Source organism: Nuphar pumila, chromosome 2 (assembly GCF_984573655.1).
Source record: "Nuphar pumila chromosome 2, dmNupPumi1.hap1.1, whole genome shotgun sequence".
Taxonomy (NCBI): Eukaryota; Viridiplantae; Streptophyta; class Magnoliopsida; order Nymphaeales; family Nymphaeaceae; genus Nuphar; species Nuphar pumila.
In genome coordinates this window covers 16,765,834-16,775,182 of record NC_143250.1, presented here as the reverse complement: position 1 = coordinate 16,775,182, position 9,349 = coordinate 16,765,834, and positions in this window count along the sequence as shown.

The window sequence follows — 9,349 nt, the reverse complement described above, 5'->3', positions numbered from 1 at the left end:
AAAAATGTACGAACCTCCAGTTAACCTCACAAATTTTCTACTTAATCTGCATATACCTTATAAAGTTTGTATAATAATATTTTTAAACTTTTTATTAAATTGAACCTCGTAACTTCATAAAAAATAGACTAAAGTTACATATATGTAGCAATCAACACATATACTTTATGAAGATCACACTCCTAAATGATTGAGTATAAAATTTGATTGTTCGCACCTCAAGTCTATTTTTGCATAAACTAGGGTTCTTTGTGATCTCCAACCTGTTTTCCTCCAGCATTTTTTCATCGATTTATCGGTAGCACTTTATCCTTAAGTATTTCAAAATCATCGACGATAATTTTTTTTGGTAAGTACATCTTTAATGGCTAAACCAGTTATTTTTTCGATATCAAATCCATCTTGTTGCAAATAAAGGGTAGCACGAAGGATTATCCTATAATATTTTTTTTTAACCTTAAGATTGGTAAAGGGTGGTGAAGACAACGACTTGTCATCCATGGTACGTGCTATTGATGACGTTGATGCAGCCATTGTATCTCATCAAGTTACGAGCGGTCCCTCTACAAATAAGATCATTGAGAAGGAGGAGGAGGAAGTTAGAGCAAAGCACAAAAAAACTGTTAGCGGAGTAGAAACAGAGTTAGCTCTTGTACTAAATAAAATCTGCATGCAGAAGGATATTAATTATACGCTGGCCTTCTCAATAACTATAATATGGTTGACTGGCAAAATGCTCGAATAAAATCTCTTTTTATGATTTTATTAAAATTAAGATTTTCAAAGGTCATTTATAGGAAAGAAGGAAAAACAAAAAGCCCCATAGGTGACTAATTTTAACCATTATTCTTTGATAGTAAATGAAGACGTTACAAATACAGTCCTCTAACTCGAGGCACCTATACGAGCCAAAGCACCTGTTAATTATAAAATTACACTTGTTATGTATGAGGTTGCCATATGTATGCATTGAAAAGTGTAACGAGTCACGTGGTGCTTTTGTTTGGTTTATTCAAGTCCTTTAGTTTTTTTTAGTATTGAGAAATAGATAACAGAATAGACGATGAGATTGTCGATCCTGAGATATAAGTCAGACCAGAGAAGGGATCCGAAAAATACATCATAGCATTAGTCAAGAATGATTTGCTGATAATGAAAAGGCCCCGGCCTATTCTTACCAATCCAATATATATCTAAATTGGATCAATATGTCTTTGCCGAGAAGAAAGACATCGCCAAAGTAATGGATGCCAGATTTTCTTGCTTTCCCCGAAATAATCGGTTATTTCTTTCCTCCAAAACTAGCCACCACGCCGGAATGATCCACCATTTTCAGACTCTCCAGCACTTAAGTGAGTGCTTATAGGAATCCGGTCAAGAATGATTTGTTGATATTGAAAGGTTCCCAGCCTATTCTTACCAATCCAAGATATATCTAGCTAAATTCGGAAAATATGTCTTTTCCGAGAAAAAGACATTAATGGACGCTAGATTTTCTTCCTTTCGTCCAAACAATCAGTTATTTCTTTCCTCCAAAACATGCCACCACACCAAAATGATCCACCATTTCCTGACTCTCCTCTACTTAGGAGAGGGATGGCAGTGGACCGGAGCCGGTGTGGGTGTCAAGGTCTACACCCCGGCCCCGTCTCAAAATCCTTCCCTCCATCCTCACACGGGTTTTGATTTTAACCTCCATACCCGTTTCATGTCCTTCATCCCCGGTTCAAACGGGGCAAGGTGGGGCAGGGCCCCGTTTCCCTTCATTCTACTGCCATCCCTAAAGAAGGATCAGGAATGGGGCAGGGCGGGACAAGACGGGGAATGGAGACGGGAACAGGGCAGGGTGGAGAAAAGCGTAAGTCCTTCCCCGCCTTCATCCCCGCATGGGTTTTGATTTTAACCTCCATCTCCATTTCATGTCCTCCATCCCCGATCCAAACAGAGCAGAGTGGGGCCCTGTTTTCCCCTGTCCACTGCCATCCCTAAATCCGGTCCAAAGATTAAGTTAATAGAAGTAAGAAGACAGTACAACTATTAGGTGAATGCCCGGCCATGCTCTTGAAAAACTTGGCAGATTCAGCTTCTTTTTTTACATAATGAGAATCTATCAGCCAAACAGATGCCCATTTTTTTGAAGACGGTCATGAGTGTTTATTCTCCCCCATTAGTAAGGTCCAAGCAAAAAATTGAATCTTAGGAGAGGGACCCAATCCCCACGCAGTATAACCCAGCCAAAGATCCATACCGGCCTCCATGCAAGCATGATAACAATATGTCACTGAGAATGATCCTGAATTGGTAATGGTCCATTTAACTTGGGATGAGGTGGCGTCCCAAGATGTTGAACTTTGCAAGCCTTCTAACTAAGACCTCCCCTTTGCATTGAGCAAGTGACTCGATTTCAATTAACTAAAACTTTAGGACCATAACCATCCCATAAAAAACTCTTGAAAATGTGTATTAACCGTGCCTCTACATTCTTTGGCATATAAAACAACATCAAATGATTCCAAGGTAGGCAGTTAACAACATGACGAATCAAGGTAGCTTTACCCACCTTAGCCAAATATGGACCTGCCCAAGAATCAATCGTTGCTTGAACCTTTTTTTTTTTAAGGCAAGCTGGGGTTAGGCAGACTCCTACCAGTTATACAACTATACCATTGGGTTTTGAACCTGCAACATCCCACCACAAGGTGAAGTGCCCTAACACTACAAGAAAAATGTTAATTAGCGACAGAAATTTGCGATGGATTTTTTTCATCGCAAATTTGTGACGGATTAGCTAGAGAAAACTATCAGTCGCTAACATTCGAATGATTTGTAGAATTAGCGATGGAAAAAAATTTGTCGCTAATTAGCGATGAAAAAACTTTCATCACTAATCTGTCGCTACTTAGCGACGGATTCATGACAAAAAAATTATGTCTCAAACTCTGTCACAAATTAGCGGCGAAGAGATTTTCATCGTGAATCCGTCGCTAATAAGCGACGGCAGTTTTTCGTCACTAATTCTCAATACAAGAAAAACATTAATTAGCGACAAATTTACGATGGATAAATTCTGTTGCAAATTAGCGACAGAATTAGCGAAGAAATTTTTTTATCGCTAATTAGCGACGAAAAAATTCCCTTGCTAATTTTTTATTTAAACTGACCCATCTAAGGCGCAAAATTTTCCCCCTCTCTCCGTACAAAATTTAAATCGACCTCTCCATTGTTCGATTTAAACCGACTTCTTTGTGGAGGGCGACAAAGTTCGAACAACTTCTTCGTGGAGGGTGCAAAGCAGTTCGCTACGGCCGGGTTGATGCCATCGCTGATGAGGTCATTGACGCTGCAGAGGTTCTTCCGGCGACCGTTTCCTCGACCGTCGGTGAAGCATATCAAAGCATCTCTAGCCAAGTGGCAGGGGCAAGCAAAGCAGAAGCGGAAGAGCTGATACCGGAGGACGGCGACGAGGTAGAGCGATCGCTGGACAAAAGTTTCACGATGAAGTACGAGCTCAGGAAGGAGGTCAGAAGGGGACATTTCGGTCACACCTGCTTTGCTAGGGCTCATAAGGGTGAAATCAAAGGCCAACTCATCGTCGTGAAGATCATCTCAAAGGCAAAGGTATGCCTCCAATTTGGGGCTGCTGAGGTTTCCTTTAACACTGTGGCGGAAGAACACAAGAGAGTGCGCCTGTTCGGAGGTTCACTCTTCTGCGTTGTGCAGAAGACCCTGCAGTGGCGGGTCAGGCCGGACAAGCAGGGAACCAGGTCGGGAGGGCGTCAGAGAGTGCACCGATTCTGTGCAGAAGACCCCGCAGTGGCGGGTCGGGCTGCTCGGGTCTAAGACCCTGTGCAACGCCTGTGGGGTGCGGTACAAGTATGGCCTATTGCTGCCAGAATACCGCCCGACAGGGAGTAATTTTTTTTTTTATTTTTTTTTAAATTTAGCGACGGATAATGTCCATCGCAAAACCAAATATGTGCTTATTTAGCAACGGACTAGCGACGGATCATGTCTGTCGCTAATCTGTCACAAATTAGCGATGGAAGTAGCAACTAGCTAAGTTTTGTAGCTAATTAGCGACCAGAAATTTACGATGAACGCTATCCATCGCTAATTCGTCGCTAAACAGTTTAGTGACAGATTAGCGATGGATATCGTCTGTCGCTAATCCACAGTTTTCTTGTAGTGTAACAGATCCTACCAGATAAGTGGAGACCCGTTGGTATCCTTGCTTGAACCTTGTTTATGAGAGAAGTCCATATATCCTGATTGTCCTTTGGGTTGATGATTCTTAGACCCAAATAATCCATGGGCAACTAAGATGATCGGCATCCAAACATAATTTTAGCAAAGGCCACTTGACGTGCATCGAAATTAATGAGTACCAATACTCTTTGCTTAAGAGTCAATGGAATCCTGGTTTTAATGAATCCCTGCTCATTTGTGTGTATCAACATTTGATGAAAGGTTGACATGGCTCGACCATATATGTTATCCTCCTGCCTTTCCTTATCATCCAAACTATTGTGATCATTTGATGAGGCCACCAATGTTGGATGCATATATAGCTATAACATGCATCTTATCATGCTCCCTTAAACTCGAGTTGGGGTGAATCCACAGCCCGAGTTTGCTTTGTAACCAATCAAAATTAATCTGAGCAAGCACCTTGGTAAAGATATCAACTACTTGTTGGGAAGAAGGAACAAATTTGGTGATGAGACTTTCACGAGCCACCTTTTCCTGAACAAAATAAAAGTTGATCTCAACATGCTTCATGCGAGAGTGAAATGTCTATTTGCTAGTCACTTGAAGAGCTGAAAAATTATCACAAAATAGAATAGGTGGTTCAGATAAATATATCTCAATATTCTGAAGGATAAATGAGAACCATGTAAGTTCTATTGTTGTCAATGCTATTGTTTTATATTTAGCTTCAGCAATTGAATGAGTCAATCTATGTTGTTTTTTAGCACTCCATGATATGTTGTTGGCGCCTAAGAATTTGCAAAAACCTATGATAAATCTTCTGATTAGAGGGAATTTTGCCCAGTCCACATCATAAAAAGCATATAATTGAAGTGGAGTGTTAGCCAATAACTGAGTTTCATACTCCATAGTTTCATGAACATATCGTAAAATTCTTTTGTCCATTTGAAAATAAAACTCAATGAAACTTTGCATGAACTGACTAACATGATTTACACTCTATAAGATAGACATTCTAGTAAACATCAAATATTGTAATCCTCATACCAAACTTCGATACAAAGTACACTCACAAAAAAAAATCACTTTCTTTTGTGGGGCGCAAATTGAATGTCATAGGAGTGGAGACCGGTTTGGCACCTAGCATTTGAGCCGGATCCAATAAGGCATAAGTATACCAATTCTGGTTAAAAAATAAGTCGTAAAAGAAGCGATGAACCTCTATTCCCATAAAATAATGCAGATAGCTCAAATCTTTCATAGCAAACTCATTACTAACTTCGGTAACAAAATTATTCATCATAGAGAGATTATTCCCTATGAAAATTATATCACCTACATAAAGCAGAAAAAACATTATCCCTTGATTACTTTGGTAAATAAACAGAGATGAATTAGCAACACTAGAATAAAATCCCATAGAGAATAAAAATGTATCAAATTTGTCATACCAGACTCGTGGAGCTTGTTTCAAGCCATATAGGACTCTATTAAATTTGCACACAAAATCTGGTTTATACTTATCTTTGTACCCAAGTGGTTGATCAATATAGACATCTTGATTTAGGAACCCATGTAACATATAACTAAGTGATTTCCTAATTGTAGACAAAAGCAATTGTTAAAACAATTCTACTCGATGTAGGTTTTATAACAGGAGAGAAGGTTTTCACAAAATCAACCTAGGTATTTGATTGAACCCTTTAGCCACCAAACGAGCTTTAAGGCGTTCTAAACTTTCATCACTTTTAATTTTTGTCTTAAAAACCCATTTGCTCTCAATGACATTCATATTAGTAATTCGAGGAACCAAAACTCACGTATCATTTTGTCCTAATATTAACAATTCTTCTTCCATTGCTTGACACCAGCTTGAATTTTTCAATGCCTCATTAACCATTTTTTGTTCCAGTAGCACAATTAAAGCCAAAAAAAAAAATTGGGTTTGGTTTCACTATGCCTTCTTTTGACTGTGTGACTGTATGATGAATGTTTTGGGCATTTGACTCAACAACATCTGAATTTTCATATTGAAGAACATTTTTTTCATTTTGAGCATATGGTTCAAGAGAAACAAGATTTTAGTGACTCTCTTGGTCATAAAGGCTTTGATGATAATTTTGAAACTCATTAGGAAAATTGGAAGAATTGTCTTGAAAAGCACTATTTTTGCAACCCTCATTAACGCAACTTCTTTGTATAACATTTTCAACTTGATGACAATAATTTGAATCAATAAAACTCACTAACTCTTCATTATCAGTTAAAGAGGAAAACAATTTACCAGGAGCTCTATATGGAAAGACATGCTCATAAAACACATGTCTAGATATAAATACATGACCGATGAAAGGATAAATGCATTTGTACCCTATACCCTAAAAATACACATATAAGGAATGTGACTCAAACTTGTTTTTGTTGTAATCTCTAATATATGAAAAGCATCTGCAGACAAAGGATCTAAGGCAAGAATAGTCTAATTGTTTCTTTAACAGCAACTCAAAAAGTGACTTCATATGAAGGTTCGGAGAAGGGAGTCTACTAATCAACTACACAATTGTGGAGAAGGCTTCCACCCAAAAAAACATGTTGGAATATTACTATGAAAAATCATACTTAATCTCAGTTCAGTAATAGAGTGATATTTACGCTCACTACAAGAAAACTGTTAATTAGCGACAGAAATTTGTGACGGATTTTTTCCGTCGCAAATTTGCGACAGATTAGCTAGAGAAAACTTTCTTCATGAATCCGTCGCTAAGTAGCGACGAATTAGCGATGAAAGTTGTTTCATCGCTAATCCGCCGCTAATTAGCGACGGATTAACGACAATAATTTTTTCGTCACTAATTCTCAATACAAGAAAACATTTTAGCGAGGGAATTCTTCTGTTGCTAATCCGTCGTTAATTAGCGACGGATTAGCTAGCGACGGATTAGCGACGAAAAAATTCTCCCGCTAAATCCCTCGCTAATTTTCGATTTAAACCGAGCGCGAAATTTTCCCTCTCTCCCCGTTCGAAAATTAAATCGACCACGCTCGATTTAAACCGACTTCGATGATGCAGAGTGATCGCTGTGCAAGTCAGTTCATGGTGGATAGCGATGATGCAGAGTGATCGCTAAAGGACGGCGACGCCGGAGAGCACGGAAGATGACGACGCCAGTTCACGGAGGATGACGACGTCGGTTCACGAAGGACGCCAAAGAGCATGCTGGTTCACGGAGGACGGCTACGCCGGTTCACGGAGGACGACGACGCCGGTTCACGGAGGACGGCGACACCGGTTCACGGAGGACGACAACGCTGGTTCACGGAGGATGGCGATGCCGGTTCACGGAGGATGATGATGCCGGTTCACGGAGGACGGCGACGCTAGTTCACAGAGGACGACGACGCCAGTTCATGGAGGACGGCAACGCCGGAGAGCACCAGTTCACGGAGGACGATACAAGTCCGGCGATGAGGCAGAGCGATCGTTTTGTGCAATGCCTATCGGGCGAGGTATAAGTCCGGCTTATTGCTGCCGGAATACCGCCCGACAGGGATCAATTTTTTTTATTTTTTTTAAAAATTTAGTGACAGATTAGCGACGGATAATGTCCGTCGCTAAGCTGTCGCAAATTAGCGACGGAATTAACGACAGATTAGTTTTTTCGCTAATTAGCGAGCAAAAATTCGCGATGGCCTCTATCCATCGCTAATTCGTCGCTAAACAGTTTAGCGACGGCTTAGCAATGGATAAGCGATGGATATAGTCCGTCGCTAATCCACGATTTTCTTGCAGTGGCTCTGCCATGCCATTTTGCTCAGGTATTTTTGGGCAAGCTTTAACATGTTTAACACCTTTTTTAAAAAGTTTTTTCAATGTGTGGCTATTGAATTCCCCTCCTTCATCAGTTTGAAAAACCTTTTCTTTTCTCAAATTGAGTGATCACCAAATTGTAAAATTCAATAAAAAATTTTGTGAGCTCAAATTTGGTTTTTAATGGATAAAACCATGTGAATCTTGAATATTCATTAACAAATATAGCATAAAACCTGAATTTTTTAAAGAAAGATATAGGTGTCAAACCCACAAATCACAATAAATCTTATCAAACGATCTTGAACAATGTTCATCAACAGAAAGAAATGGTAACCTACACATTTTTTCCATTTGACAGTTTGAGCAAACTGAAGAAAATTTATTCTATGTGGTTACCTCAATAGAATTATTCCTAACTAGAAAATCAACCAGTTGCATGTTGAGATGACCCAGTCTTGCATGCCAGACATCCTTGCTAACAGATCTGAATTGTGTAGAATAGTCGACTTTTTTATTATACGACATGACTCCATACAGACCATCGATTCTATTGCCCATCTCCACCACCTTGTTGCTGGCTTGATCCTTCACCAAAAAGTCTTTAGACAAAAAAAGAATAGGTCATGTTAGACATTAACTAACTAACTGAAATCAAATTTTTCTTAATCTCGAGGACAACAAGAATATTTTCTAATATCAATTTTTTACTTTAACATTTAAATTTGTCATCCTAGTGTGAGTAATAGCAAGTTTAGATTCATCACCAATCATGATTTTTTTTAATCATAATACTTATTAAGATTGTCAAGTTTACCTACAGATGAAGTTACATGAGCAGTCGCACCTGTATCTGAAAACCATGCATTTTCTTGACCATCTGAAAGCTTTAGGGCAGCAAGGGCTTGAGGGGCATCTTCTAACTGAAATGCCTAATTTAAGCAATGTCAACAGTTGATAGCACTATGATTTGGCATGAAGAAGATTTGACAGATCACGACTTTCTCTTTATTTTTTGCTTGGTTTTGATTTCTTGCTTGACTATTGAACTGGTTCTTCTGGGTTGAACTATTTCCTTGATTTATGCTACTTGAGTAGTCTTACGCCCTTTTTAAAAAAAATGTTATTTTCTGATGAAATATCGATATTTTTAGTTCACGTAAAAGTGGTTATCAGGGCATTTCATTCCTCTTAGGAAGTTTAAAGTCCAACAACAATTCCAAAGACTTCTTCACTAAGAGTCTCAATTATCCACCCTATCAGTAAATGGTCTAATTTCTTTCACACCATCTACACTGAATTCACGAAAGCACCAGTTGGAGTCTTCGTAGA